Source organism: Hippocampus bargibanti, linkage group LG10 (genome assembly GCF_051943395.1).
Source record: "Hippocampus bargibanti isolate YZ-2025 linkage group LG10, ASM5194339v1, whole genome shotgun sequence".
In the NCBI taxonomy this organism is placed as follows: Eukaryota; Metazoa; Chordata; class Actinopteri; order Syngnathiformes; family Syngnathidae; genus Hippocampus; species Hippocampus bargibanti.
In genome coordinates this window covers 6,542,907-6,558,741 of record NC_142743.1, presented here as the reverse complement: position 1 = coordinate 6,558,741, position 15,835 = coordinate 6,542,907, and the positions used below count along the sequence as shown (strand labels likewise).

The 15,835-nt window shown below is 42.8% G+C and overlaps 1 long non-coding RNA gene across 2 annotated transcripts in view; it reads left to right on the top strand.

Annotated features, from left to right (window-relative positions):
- LOC148892230 (uncharacterized) overlaps positions 1-15,835 on the top strand; it is a 40,665-nt gene that overhangs the window by 13,776 nt on the left and 11,054 nt on the right. Inside the window, exons 2-3 of one of the 2 annotated variants that reach the window (XR_016116302.1) lie at positions 11,581-11,804; positions 12,495-12,622. This is a non-coding gene — a long non-coding RNA (uncharacterized LOC148892230). The remainder of the gene's footprint in view (positions 1-11,580; positions 11,805-12,494; positions 12,623-15,835) is intronic. The other variant, XR_016116301.1, reaches the window with a different exon arrangement.

Below are 15,835 nucleotides of genomic sequence, written 5' to 3'. Positions count from 1 at the left end.
CTCCCCACTGTGGGCCTGATAAACATTATCTTAGATTATGTTAACTTCTCAGTTTTCCAAAAATTGTGGAGTCCAGTTCATGATGCTGGGTAATTTTTATAGTAGGCATGGGCCAATGTGTGTTAGGGCTTCGAAGCATGTTTATAGCATTCCATCAATGGCTTTGTGTGCACATGAAGAGTCACAAGCAAAATGCTAAATGCCTTCTATAGATGGCTCTCTATTACCACCACTACAGTATGACAGGTGGTCTAATTCATTTATTTAGTGCAATACTGTATGTGCAGTTGAACAGTCCATTTTTGAATGGCCTTCCATTAATAGGTACGAGCTGAGAACGCATCAACATTTTTAAAACAGCGCATTCCCATAAAATCACGTCAAAATTAAAAGTTTAAAGGGTAATTTAGTACAGTGATACCTCAGAACTTAATTGGTTCCCAGAAAGTGCGTGTAAGTCTGCACCTTAAAACTACACAAAATATACGTTATTTTATGTATAATGAATGTGCTATTGTTTTGTAATTAAAGAAATAAACTGTACTTAATAATAAAGTCGTTTTATTTATCTTTGTGATGGTCGTTGATGTATTTGCCTCTTGATGATATCCGAGTGAATTTGCCGTGCTTTCTCGGCGATAATACCCTCACTCACACGGTCCCCTGCTCGCTGCTTTTTCGTGAATACAAATCAACAGAAGTTATTCCAACCTCTTCTATTGCCTTAGACCGTTGCTTAGACAACACAGAAACACCCCTTACCACACGTAGCAATGTAGTTCGTATGCCAAGATTATATTCTCGTGAATTTAATGTTCATAAAGTGAAAAGTAAGATAAAGCGTTCGTAAGCCGAGATATCACTGTACTTGTAATTTGTTTTGACATTGTTACATATACAGGTATGTTACAACCAGTGACGTGCGGTGAGGTTCATGGCTGGTGAGGCACTGACGTCATCATAGTCAGATTTACAAACATATGAACTCTACAGAGTAGTTTATATTTCATGTCAGCATTATTTATATATACAAACTGTAGCATAGAAAAAAATAATTAAAAAAACGTTTTTATCGTGTTACCTTTACTTGTAAATGAATGAATACTTGCAAACCTTTTAGCTCCGGTGTTGGTCTTCCTTTAATTATTACCTCCTGCTTCGATTGAAAGTCCAGTTTAGAAAATTCTTTCAATTTAGATATGTAATCCTCCATTCTGAAAGTGAGGCCAAGCAACACGAAAAAATGACTGCAGGGTTGCACTTTACTCGCTAACTGTTTACTGTAGCTTTCTGTCTCTAATTCTATTATTCTGCAGACGTGGAGTCGGAAGTATGTCTGGAATCACAAGCTCCCCCTGTCATGAGGCGGGAGAACTGTTTGCCTCACCTACGCACAGCGATTTGATAAAAATAAAACAAAATAAACACTGTAGTACAGTGTTTATAATGTACAATGACTCTACATTATATACACCAGCTAAACTGTAGAAATTTTGTTGATATACTAAACGTGTTTGAACGCTTTAATAGCGATATGCAGAAGGACAGCAATGCGGTCTCACTGCAGAGCAAGCCAGCACAGTAAGCATAGTGATTGCGCAATCCATGGTGAGGCTCAGACAGCTGCTGCCTCACCGCTCGTACAAATCACTAAATACATATAACTGTTTAATTTATTTTTTCATTTGCTATTTCCATGGCAGCTTTCCATGATGACAGGTGAGGCACTGCCTCACCTGCCTCCACTGACTGCACGTCACTGGTTACAACAATGTGTTCAATGTTAATTATTAAGTTGTTCGACAGACGTACACATCCCCGCTTTTTTTTAAAACCCTGAATGATGTCCATTTAAAAATTCTGTAGTTCGTCAGTCATTAAAAATGAATAAGTGTGCTGCTCCCATAGTTGCATCATAGGGTTGGCTATGCATTTATAGACACTGTTTTGGACACTTGTAAAGGCACATTCGAATAAGCCTTGGATTGTGAATATATTTCGAAAAATATAGTTGGATGTAGATCAATATATAATTTTTATCATGAATGCTCCAATGTTCAAGTGTAGTTACTCTCTCTAAAGCATGCACACACACACGCGCACACACGCGCACACACACACACACGCGCACTCGCACACACACACGCATACACATACACTCACAAACGAAAACGCACACACACACACACGCACACCCACACACACAAAGACAGCCACACATACTTGGAGCTGATGAGCATCAGTCCGTCCACAGCATTCGTCCGTTGACGTCAGCACACGCTTTTTCATGCAATTGCAGTATTGGTCTGCTTTGTTTTCCCGACACAGCTGCACAGGGACTGTATTGATGTGTAACCCAATCCGGCACTTTAAAGGGCGAGAGGCCTGGACAAACGTGGTCTTGCTAGTATACCAGATGGGGCTTTATGATGAAAAGAGCATAATCCCCAACCAGGCATCACTTCCATCATTTGTGCCCGACAAAGTCATTCATGGTTTTATTTATTGGAATAAATAATCCCTTTTAGCACACTCCCAAGCAGAACCCAATTTAGATGTTTCTCTCCTCATCCGCTTACTCTCAGTTTCTATCTTTATCTACCCCCTTCTGACATTCTTCTGTTTCTTCAGGCCTTTCTATCGCCTTCATCTCTTTGCCCCTCACCCCCTTCACCAAACCCCCTTTGCACTTGAAGACTTGCAAATGTGGTATTAGCTAAAATTCAGAGAGCCAGGCAAGTGATCTCTTTTTATCCGTGAGGGCCTTTCTGATTGAGCTACAGCATGTGCATTGGAAATGAGTGCTGCACTGGGTCTGGTAAACCCCATGCCTGCGATTGGTGTTCAATATACATATCATTGCAGGACATGCTTGTTTGGGGCTCCAATTTTATATGTTTATATTTCGTGCGCTGTCCCGGGTTTCCCCTAAATTCCAGCCTTATAAAATGGTTTTCGCTGTAAGTATCACATGCAGAGAAAACAGCAAATTGGACTCTTTGGAAAACAGTGTTTGGCTGGGGTTGGACTATAAGTGAGTCAACATTTTACTGGGGGACTTGTCGGGCATTTGAAAATCATTTCAATGATCATTGATTTCATGAAGGATAACATTATTATAAGAAGACAAAATTCGGTCTGCTTCTTGGATATCTTTTACATTACCCCTTTGTATTCAGTAGAACTCTGTTAAATAAAATAATAGTGTTCACAGAAAATATAACTTTTAAACATGTTTTGCTCATAATCTTTTCAGAGTAATCTATGCACTGCCATGGAAATCTGGGCGGGGTGTCTAAAATCCCCTGCAATCTTTAGCCTTGTTGCTGTTTCAATGCTTTTTCATCCATAAAGTACACACGCAGATTCTCACTCAACATATCAGTGTAGTTGCCTGATGATTTCGCAATGTCTAACTGGTTATGTCACACGAGCAGAACAGCTCAGTGATTCATTTGAAATGTGGCACACATTACGGAAATGACACTGCTGAAATGGGACTCAGACACTGATGTATGAGTGTGCATGTGTGGTTTTACTTGTACTTTATCTAGATGAGGAATCCTATCACAATGGTGAGTCATCTAAATTGATAACCTTAAATACATGCGTGACGAGCATCTGATGAGCTGTCATGCATATTTTGTGGAGAATAAGTAGGCATGACAATTGCTCACAGTGATTGAGTGATTAGCACATTGGCCTGACAGTATGTTGCATGTTCTCCCTACCCTAATGTGGTGAGGGTCAGTGAATACTCATAATTTTAACGGTCTAAATATGAGTAGGAATGTTTGTTCGACACCCGAGGTTAGTTGAGATCAGCGTCACCTCATCTGCAAGGCTAGCAAGTAGAAACAGCATGTGTTGATTATGCTTGTGGCCGCGCCCGAAGCCTCGGAACGCGCATTGCTACATCTGGAGCCTCGCGAGTGTATATATATATATATATATATATATACGAGATATCCGATGTTGTTCCCGGGATCTGTTGCAACCACTCGTCGAGTTTGGGGGTCACTGCCCCGAGTGCTCCAACCACCACAGGCACGACTGTCACCTTTACCTTCCAGGCTCTCTCCAGCTCCTCTCTGAGCCCTTGGTATTTCTCGATTTTCTCATGTTCCTTCTTTCTGATGTTCCCATCACTCGGGACCGCTACATCCACGACAACGGCTTTCCTTTCCCCTTTATCTATGACCACGATATCTGGTTGGTTGGCCATTACCATCTTGTCAGTCTGTATCTGGAAGTCCCACAGGATTTTTGCTCGGTCATTCTCCACCACCTTGGGAGGTGTTTCCCATTTTGACCTTGGGGTTTCCAGTCCATACTCCGCACAGATGTTTCGGTAGACTATGCCAGCCACCTGGTTATGGCGCTCCATGTAGGCTTTCCCTGCCAGCATCTTACACCCTGCAGTTACGTGTTGGATTGTCTCAGGTGCCTCTTTGCACAACCTACACCTTGGGTCTTGTCTGGTGTGGTATATCCCTGCCTCTATGGCTCTGGTGTTCAGGGCCTGCTCTTGGGCAGCCGGGATGAGTGCCTCTGTGCTGTCCTTTAGGCCAGCCCTCTCTAGCCACTGATAGGACTTCTTGAGATCAGCCACTTCTGCTATGGTTCGGTGGTACATCCCGTGTAGGGGCTTTTCCTCCCATGATTGTCCCTCTTCCAGCACCTCATCCTCTGTTCCCCATTGACTGAGACATTCTCTGAGTACATCATCCGTTGGAGCCTTCTCTTTGATGTATTCATGGAGCTTGGATGTTTCATCCTGGACAGTGGCTCTCACACTCACTAGTCCCCGGCCTCCTTCCTTACGGCTTGTGTACAGTCTCAGGGTGCTGGACTTGGGATGGAACCCTCCGTGCATGGTGAGGAGTTTTCGAGTCTTAATATCCGTGGTCTGAATCTCTTCCTTTGGCCACCTTATTATTCCTGCAGGGTATCTGATCACTGGCAGGGCATAGCTGTTTATTGCCCGGGTCTTGTTCTTGCCATTGAGCTGGCTTCTGAGGACTTGCCTCACCCGCTGGAGGTATTTGGTCGTAGCCACTTTCCTTGTTGCTAATTCGAGGTTGCCATTGGCCTGTGGTATACCGAGGTACTTGTAGCTGTTTTCAATGTCTGCTATTGTTCCTTCAGGGAGTGAGACCCCTTCAGTGTGAACTACCTTGCCCCTCTTAGTCACCATCCGACTACATTTCTCCAGCCCGAATGACATTCCGATATCACTGCTGTAGATCCTGGTTGTGTGAATCAGGGAGTCTATGTCCCTTTCGCTCTTAGCATACAGCTTGATGTCATCCATGTAGAGGAGGTGACTGATCGTAGCTCCATTTTTGAGGCGGTATCCATAGCCTGTCTTGGCGATTATCTGGCTGAGGGGGTTCAGTCCTATGCAGAACAGCAGTGGGGAGAGTGCATCACCTTGGTATATGCCACATTTGATGGACACTTGCGTTAGTGGCTTGCCATTGGCTTCAAGTGTGGTTTTCCACATCCTCATCGAGTTTGCAACGAAGGCTCTCAGGGTCCTGTTGACCTTATACAACTCCAAGCATTCATTGATCCATGTGTGTGGCATCGAGTCATATGCTTTCTTGTAATCAATCCAGGCTGTGCACAGGTTGGTATGTCGGGACCTGCAGTCTTGAGCGACTGTTCTGTCAACCAGCAGCTGATGTTTGGCACCTCTAGTATCTCTACTAATGCCTTTCTGTGCTTTGCTCATGTATTGATCCATGTGTCCACTTATCTTAGCCGCAATGATGCCTGACATGAGCTTCCATGTTGTGGAGAGACAGGTTATTGGCCGATAGTTGGAAGGAACTGCACCCTTTGAGGAATCCTTCATGATCAGGATTGTTCGCCCTTCGGTTAGCCATCCTGGGTGAGTCCCATCCATCAGCAGCTGGTTCATTTGTGCTGCTAGGCGCTCGTGGAGAGCTGTGAGTTTCTTTAGCCAGTACGTGTGGACCATATCCGGGCCTGGTGCCGTCCAGTTTTTCATACCTGAGACTCTTCCCTGTATATCTGCCGCTGTGATGGTAACTGGGTTCTGTTCAGGGAGGTTGCTGTGCTCTTCTTTCAGAGTCACCAGCCATTGTGCACTGCTGTTATGTGCGACCTCCTTCTCCCATATGCCTTTCCAGTATCTTTCAGTTTCCAGCCTTGGAGGGTCTGCTCTGCTGTTAGAACCCTGCCACTGAGCGTACACTTTCGCAGGTTGTGTTGTGAACAGCCTGTTTATTCTTCAGGCCTCATTCTCTTTCGTGTACCTCTTTAGGCGACTGGCCAAGGCCTGGAGCCTTTGTTTGGCAGTTTCGAGTGCTTCAGGTATGGTTATCTGCATGTACCTCTTGGGTATTGGCCTTTTATTCACACCTCTCTGGGTCTCCGTCAATTGACTCACATCTTTCCGAGCCGCCTTGATCTTGGCCTCCAACCGTCTTTTCCATGGTGGGTAATGAATCTCGTGGCTCTCATGGTTGCTCTTGTAGCCAAGCATGTCTAGGATCACTGATGCTGAGGTGTATATCAGCTCATTGGTTTCCGTGATCGTTCCGGAAATTGCCGTTTGTGGATATTGGAACACTGAGCTACTAGTTGTTTCGTGGTCAACCGTGACTATGGGTTTCGAAGTAACCATTCAGCCCCCATTCTCCGCATGTAACCCCTCTGACTAGGGTTGCTTGAGTAGTAGCATTCCAACAGAGCCATGTTATCGCATCTCGTCCATCTCCGCTTTGTTCCAGTAGCCCATTTTTCATCAGGGTGCTCTGGTTCCCCAGCACCTGACGCAGACCTTGTTTGGCCGGGCGACGTCTGAGCCGGCATGTCATTCCATTTATTGTCTGTCATCATTGTATGAGGTAGGCATTAGCGTGAAGGGTCTTGCCCAAGGACCCACACTGGATGATGTCATTGTGCTCATTTTCTCTGCCACAAGTGGGATTCGAACCCTCGTCTCCCATATGCCAAACCGATGCATTATCAACTGAGCTATCCAGCCGCTCATTATATATATATATATATATATATATATATATATATATATATATATATATATATATATATATATTCTTCTTTCCTTTCGGCCTTTCCCTTCAGGGGTTGCCACAGCGAATCAATGTCCTCCATCTATCCCGGTTTTGTGCATCCTCTTCTCTCACACCAGCTACCTTCATGTCCTCTTTGACCACATCCATAAACCTCCTCTTCGGTCTTCCTCTCGGTCTGCTGCCTGGCAGTTCAAGGCTCAGCATCCTTCTCCCGATATAATCACTCTCTCTCCTCTGGACATGTCCAAACCATCTCAGTCTGGCCTCTCTGACTTTCTCTCCAAAGCCTCTAATATGAGTTTTCCCTCTAATGTACTCCTGATTTTATTCCTGATCCTATCCAACCTGGTCATTCCCAAAGAAAACCTCAACATCTTCAGCTCTGCTACCTCCAGCTCTGCTTCCTGTCTTTTCACCAGTGGCACTGTCTCCAGTCCAAACATCATGGCTAGTCTCATCACAGTTTTATACACGTTTCCTTTCATCCTAGCTGAAACCCTCCTATCACACATCACACCTGACATTTTTCTCCAGCCGATCCAGCCTGTCTGGACACGCTTCTTTACCTCTTTTCCACACTCTCCATTACTCTGGACAGTTGACCCCAAGTACTTAAAATCATCCACCTTCTTTATCTCTTTTCCCTGTAGCATCACTCTGGCACTTGGATCCCTCTCATTCACACACATATATTCCGTCTTGCTGCGACTGATCTTCATTCCTCTCCTTTCATGGGCATATCTCCACATCTCTACTTACATACTTTTCTTTCACTCCAGACTTCCTCATGCAATAACACAGCTCTTTTCTGGGCACCCTGTCGTACGCTTTCTCCAGATCTACGAAGGCACAATGCAATTCCTTCTGACCTTCTCTGTACTTCTCTATCAGCATTCTTAAAGCAAACACTGCATCTGTCATACTCTTTCTTCCGTACATTTAGACCCCATTAAATCCATGGTATCATGGTGTCTCTCTGTCATGACATTTATTTTTCACATGGTGACACAGTAGAAGAAATGAGGTCTCGTGATGCTTTGGCGCATGAGCGAACCATTTGGATGGAAAGCCTCATTGCTTCATGATGCCTATTTACCATCACTACAAATGCCCCTCTTCCAGTCAAACCTCAGGTCTTCTACGCTGGTTACTTATGCAACATTTGCCTTTGCTCACCAAATGCGGAAAGTGAATTGCCAAAACCAAAAACAAACCTGTTGAGTCAAAAGCAAAATCCTGAAGTTATTGAACGAAAGTGTAATGTACATAGGAGCACTTGAATCGGTTGACAGACGATGATAAGAGAAGTTTAAGTGCTGATGTACAGAACTATGATAACTGCATTTCGAGACTTTGAAAATGAAAATCAGCCTGATATAAAGTGCAATGGAGAACTCTGTCCAGTGTTTTGTTGTTGTAAGTGCTGTTGTGTGTACTTTAAATAATGGCGCTCTAGTCCAAAACTGATAGAAAGTCGACCTTAACCATATGCTTCCCACATTGTAGGCGAATTTTTGTTTTGATCCGGTATTAATCTTTTTTTCCGACTTGAGTTGGCAAGTGACTTGAGTTGAAAGTGTTTTTAATTTTTAATCACACACACACACACACACACACACACACACACACACACACACACACACACACACACACACACACACACACACACACTTTATCTCTCTCACACACACATTTGCATACATCATTCTGAATGTAGCAGATGCTGTAACAGTAAAAAAAAACAGCAAAATGAGGTGGAGGCGACAAAGAGCCTTGAGGAAGTCGGCATGTATCTCCAAGGACACATACCACCTAGCAGATCAAAGGACCCAGAGGACTTTATTGATGGGGAAACCACAGCGGTTTTCAAAGCATTGTCAGGCCGCATCTCGCTATGCCACCAAGGCTCGTGATAGGAATTCTAATACATCCGCCTGTCAGTTAATTGACGCTCGATGCTGTCCCTTGGGAAATGCTGATCTACCCTCTGTAGAGTGTCTTTGCTCTTCTGCTGCATGCTCATTATCATTTTTTTGTCCAATCAGCTCCTTACTAACATCATTTAATCACTGAACTGTATTGTGTGTCTTGTCACTGATAGCTAATCTTTGGTGCAGAACACTCCGGTTTTTCCATATATAAATTTTTATATTAGCAACCTACTTGTACATAGATGTGTGTTTACACTTACTTATGCTTTAATTTAATAATTAAGGGAGTCTTTTTCATGTGCCTATGTGGCTGAGGACAAGTGGAGGATGCAGAGTGGAAGTGACAGGCACTCATGGTTTTGCTGCAGGTACAAGGATAACACACTGACTATGTAACCAGCTGTCCTGTCATTCCAAAGAAATGTCCACAACACCAGAAAATAATCACACACACACACATCTGCTTCTATGCTAAATAATGCAATTCATTTGAAACAAAAAACAGGGTTTTCTCAGTCTTCCGTAATTTTTCGATTACCTAAAAATACAGACTATTTAGATCAATTATTTACAGGTGTAATTACCGTATTTTGTGGAATATAAGGCGCACCTTCAACAAATGACATATTTAAAAACATTTTCCATACATAAAGTGCACCGCATTGTAAGGGCCACCGTCAATGAGTAACAGATTTTAAAATGTGTTCCATGCATAAGGCGCACCGCATGATGGGGGGTCATGGTCAGCTTTTGAAAAAAAAAAATTAGGAGTGCCTTATCGTGCAGAAAATAGGGTAATTAATCTTTTTTTTAATTCAGGGCAGCACTAATTATTATTACATATAACTTTGCATATATTTTGTGATATTACACAAGTACTTTGTAATAGAGCCATCATGCATCAATTTCCTCATGACATTTTCCTCTATGTATGTATGTATGTATGACAAACATGGCTATAACATGTTTGCAGAAGGTCGAAAGATTTGTTTCTTTTTGAAAAGCAGCCTTTTTCTTTCCCATTTTGTATTGGATTTCATTACATCGTGCAGGTGCACCTCTGGCTTCTTCGTGTACAACCCTATTCTTACTTCTTGCTCTAATCATGCCAAGGACCTGACGAGACCTCATTTGGGGGCAACACAGTGGCCTAGTGACATGAGTTGTTTCCTCACAGCAAAAAGGTTTCAGGGTTGAAGGTCGGAGAGATGATAGAACCTTTCTGTGTTGAGTCAGTGTACTGTAACTGTGCTGTATCATAGGTTAATTGGAAACTCTAAATTGGAGTCACAAGTGTCAGTCAACTCTGATGTTCAGTTTGTGTCAGGCACATCATTGATAGAAATGTTGCATTCACCGCTTGCCATCATTCTAAACAGTGTTAATTAGGACAATTTAATTGTGTTTTACTCCAATGTAAATTGGTGAGAAAAGAGCAATTTTAGTCAACTCAATTCATCATGAATACTGTATACTGTAATTTATGTTTTCTTTCCGGATACGTGAAAACTTTGATCCAAAAAAGTACAAGACTTGTTATTACTATTATATTGAAAACATGCTTTGACGCCATTTAAACTCTTGGTTAAATGTTGAGTATTTATTTATTTATTTATTTATTTACTTATTTATGTATGTATGTATGTATGTATGTATGTATGTATGTATGTATGTATGTATGTATGTATGTATGTATGTATTATTCATGTATTTATTTATTTATTTATTTATTTATTACTCTATATCTGTGACTATGTGCAGACAGTATTTACATTCAATATATACACTAGTTATATTGTCCTGCCAGAAAGAAGTCTATGCCATTTTTACAAAAGAGGTTTTTGCTATTTATATTCCTAAAAAGTAATGTGGTTTACTTATGCAGCTGGACGACACAAATCAAAGCATTCATTGGCGGGGATCAAGTGCAGGCAGAAAAAAGGGAAAGAAAGAGGGATTGAGGGGTGGAGGAGAAAATGTTCAAAGCGTTCAAGGTCACGCTTAAGGGTCAATCCCTGTGCCTACTCACTGCCTGCATAAATTCAAAACTGCCAATTGACTTTCCAAGGGCATTCATAGGGAGGTGATTAAATATGCAGTTTAATAATAACAGTCCTTATGCTACTTTTTTGTTTTCCACCATGCTTTTAGGATAGAAGCATCGCCAGCTTTGTTGTATAATAATTGGGCTGGTACCTGCTTCCCTTTAGTTCAGTGTTTCCTCTGAAATATAAAACGACAACACTTTCCTGCAACCACTCAAATAAAAGACCTCCCACCACTGTTTTTTTTTGCTCTGATTGGATCAAAGCTTTGACCTGTGTTGGCGTGTGACCTTTACTGATCCCATTGGAGGGTGCAGAGGGGTGGAGCTTTGCCTTGTACACCTGGGAATTGCTTCAATGGAAGAGTCTTCAGGGCCTCAAACCTTGGGTTTTTGATGCCGCATGGGATATCTGATACTTTTCTGATCCTGTCAATTCAAGAATGCATTTGCTTGTGTTTTTTCCCATCAGTCACTTGCATTAAATATTATCTATGCTTATCTTGAAGAGTTATATGGTGACTATTTCCGACTACAGAGCAAGGTGGTAGCAGCCGACCGTGGGAGCCAGCTGGCGACGAGGTGGATCAGCTGGCAGTGCTCAAAGCTCCCAAGAGGAAAAGAAATGTTTGAAGAGGACACTTCAGGATGCTGTAGGATGACAAAGGACAGCTGGAGAAGAGGAGGCTTGACCGGCCGATGGACTGCGGTCATGACAAACATCAAATGAAGTTGACAGTCCCTCCAGTTCCTATTTGTTCCGTAAGTTAATAGGACACATGGCTTGCTTTGCATTTGCACCACAGTTGTGCTCGTTTAACAGTTACTGTTAATCAGTTAGTTCAACTCGGTGAGTAGATGGCTTGCTACACATATTCCTATTTCATCTAATTGTAGAGTGATAGCCCCAAAGAGTCTAATATTGATAACGATTGTTGGAATTTAGAGCAGGATTTATTTTTTTTTAATCATTTTGTCACCAACTGTATCTCTCCATTCATAGTGCTCTTCTGTATTTCATCCTCTGACTGAATAATTGGTGAAACTTGCTTAAAATTTCTGATTAGGTTTCCATGTGTTTGTGTCGTGCACATATTCACCTTGTATGAGGGAATGCATCTCAGGGAACGGGCAGATTTCGGTTGGGGACTCTGCCCCTAAGTATTCCCTGAACTTGATGATTGAGACATTATTCAGTTCTTAATTGTTCTTTTTGCGATTAACGGCAACAACAACAAATAGTTTGGTGCTGTCTCAAGCAAAATAATGTGTTTGATAGATATCTCGATGGTCTGTTGGTTAGGGTGTGTTGACATAACAATTCAGCATTCCTTGAGAATACAATACTCATTAATGGACAAACTAGGCTTTGATCAGATAACGCCTATATCATTGTACCAAGTTCATCCTGTCTACTTGATATCTAATGTTAAGCAGATTCTTTCCTTGCAGACAGTGTAGGTGTTCAAATACCTGACATGTTTCGCCGACTACTTCCGCCTTCGTCAGAGTGTCACGGATGTTGGTGTGACGCGCCATTCTCAGCTGGTGTTGCTATGAGGGCGATTCCTCGAGAGTGGGTAAGGAGGTATCAATTATTTTTTCCGCCGTCCGAACTCTCCGTTGAAGTCGGATTTTGTCCATTTTTGTGGTGGCCCCGAACCAAACGGTGATGGAAGTACACAGGATGGATTCGATGACACCCGTGTAGAAATGTTGCAGCACCTCCTGTGGCAGACCATGCTTCTTTAGCAGCCTCAGGAAGTACATTTTCTGTTGGGCCTTTTTCAGGATAGAGTTGGTGTTGACCTCCCACTTCATGTCCTGGGAGACTGTGATTCCCAAGAACTTGAAGGTCTCAACGGTTGACACAAGGCAGTTGGATAATGTGAGGGGTAGCTGTGGTGATGGATGTTTCGTGAAGTCCACGATCATCTCTACTGTCTTGAGCGTGTTCAGCTCCAGGTTCTGACGGCTGCACCAGAGCTCCAGCTGCTCCACTTGTTGTCGGTACGCAGACACGTCGCCGTCTTTGATGAGACCGATGACCGTGGTGTCGTCTGCGAACTTTATGAATTTGACAGCTGGGTGCGTTGAGGTGCAGTCGTGGTTGCTGGTTTCTTTGGAACTGGGACGATAGTAGACTGTTTGAAGCAGGATGGGACTTCACACTGCTCCAAGGATCTGTTGAAGATTCGTGTGAAGACCGGAGCCAGCTGGTCAGCGCAGACTTTCAGTTAGGAGGGGGACACTCTGTCAGGTCCCGCAGCTTTCTTGATCTTCTGCTGCTTCAAGAGCCGTCTCACGTCCAGTTCGTGGATCTGTAGGGCAGAGAGCGGAGCTACGGTAGTTTCTGGTAATGGTGGGCATATGAGGGAAATGGGGGTTCCCTTTTCAAATCGGCAAAAGAATGTATTAAGGTCATCAGCCAGACCATTGTCTACACTGCTTGGGGTGATGGTAAACGATAATTTGTTATTGCCTTCAGGCTTTTCTACACCGATGCAGAGTCGTTAGCGGAGAACTGTTTGTTAAGCCTCTCCGCATAACTTTTCTTTGCGATGTTAATTTCCTTTGTCAATCTGTTTCGGGCGAGTTTGTAAAGCGCTTGATCACCGCTTCTAAATGCGGACTCTTTCTCTTTCCTAAGCTGCCTGAGTTTGGGAGTGAACCATGGCTTGTTGTTGAATGAGCGGAAGGACTTTGTTGGTACACACATGTCCTCACAGAAACTAATGTATGATGTTACAGTGTCTGTGTATTCATACAATGTGCCCGTTGAAGTTTCAAAGACGCTCCAATCAGTGCAGTCTAAGCATTCTTGTAGCGCTAACTTTGCTTTATCTGTCCATTTTTTAACTGTCTTGACCACCGGTTTTACACATTTGAGTTTCTGTCTGTATGTGGGAATTAAGTGGATTAAATAGTGGTCAGAAAGACCCAATGCTGCATGCGCAACAGACCTCAGTGCTCCAATGTCAGCATTTCGGGTTACTAGAAGATCTACTCAATGCAGACACACACACACGTACACATGCACGCACGCACGAACACATCCACACACACACACACACACACACACACACACACACACACACACACACACACACACGCACTCCACCCCCTCCATTCACACATACACACAAACACAGACAGAGAGCGAGTGCCAAGGAGAACTGAGAATGTGAGGTGAAATCTGCTAAATCAGCCAAAGCCAGGAATGTATTTTCATTAGACTGGTTTGTTTGAGGGGATTGGTTGCTGAAGGAGAAAGAAAGGTTACTCCAAGGTATGTGATGGTGGCATAATTTGATTTGTAGGCAGAAGAGAAGTTTATCAGGTGGCTGAGGATGGTGACAGGGCGACAGGGACATCTTGATGGATATTGGATGTGGATGTGTACTTGTGTGTGCTTGTGTGTGTGTGTGTCTGTGTGCGCCCGTATGTGTCTCACCTCCACTTCAACCAGGCGTCTTTTTCTCACCAGATGCAGGCCACACTTGTCTGTTTGTTTCTTAACCTTGTCATTCTCCAGTAGAGGTAATTGCAAAACAAAGAAACAAATGACTTTAAGGTCGACTTTCATAAGTACACACCTAACCCACTGTATCCCTGTTATGATGTAGAAACAATTTTTCTCTCAAGTACCGTAAACTGTTTGCCTTGTCGATTTCACTCCACTTGCTTTTACAGATCAACATACCATACAAAAATGTATATCATTTAATAATTTGCTTTAATAGCTGTAGATAGTAGTTGTAATACTCAACTACTCATTACAACGAAGCCACTCATAAGTGTTTTTTAACCTTTAATCTTGAAGAGTCAAATGCCTCTAAAATTGCACAGTTGGGAATTTCATTAATTTTGGCTAAACTGTCTCACCAAGAAAATTATTGGTACTCCGATTAACAGTTCATTGATAGTGGTGCACATTCCCCATTAAATGAAGTCTGGTGGATGGCTTTATTTTCAGGTTGTGTCTTGCGCAAGCTTTCTGATTATAGAAACTTTCTGAAAATTGGATCAACATAAAAAATAAAAAAAACACTTGTGAATGTTTTGCGCCATCTCTCACAAATTACCCCCGACCCCCTCCGCACTGGCTGAGATGCATCAAAACGGCTTTTACAGGGAAAATATGGGTGAGGTTTATGCAGATTTGAACGCCGCAGGCATAAGCCATCATTTAAAACGAAATCTGAGTCATTAACATATGAACAGCGGTGCGAATAAAATTGGGCAGTGCGCTTGCGTGATGAATCTGACGCTACACAAAAGAAAATGTATGCATGTGTTAATGATTGAGGCCAAAAGACATTTGTGTAAACAAACGAGCAAAGAGGCAAAAATATCTAATGCCTATAGTGGGTGGGGGTGGGATTTCAGTCGCGTCATACAACTTTTGTGCAAAGTTGACTGGGATAGGCTCGGACACCGTGTGAGCTGAAGCACAGTGATGCATGGATGAGATACAAAAGAAATATGGAACCAGAAGCTGGGAGTGGAACCCACGATGTGATTTTCACTTCGTGTGGATGGACACTTGAAAAAAAAAACGTGCATGTATGGTCCAAGGACCTGCAGCATCAATGTGGTCTATTTTTCACACACAAATTCACATTCCTGTGCCATTCATTTTCAATACTATGCATCTCTTTCAGAGCACTATTTCAGAATCATAATCAAAATTGATACAATACAGTCAATATTCTAAAAAATAATGTTGCCCATGTTTTGCTGATATCTGGCCATTGGGGCAGATTATGAATGTATCTCTAGCTCTGTCAGAG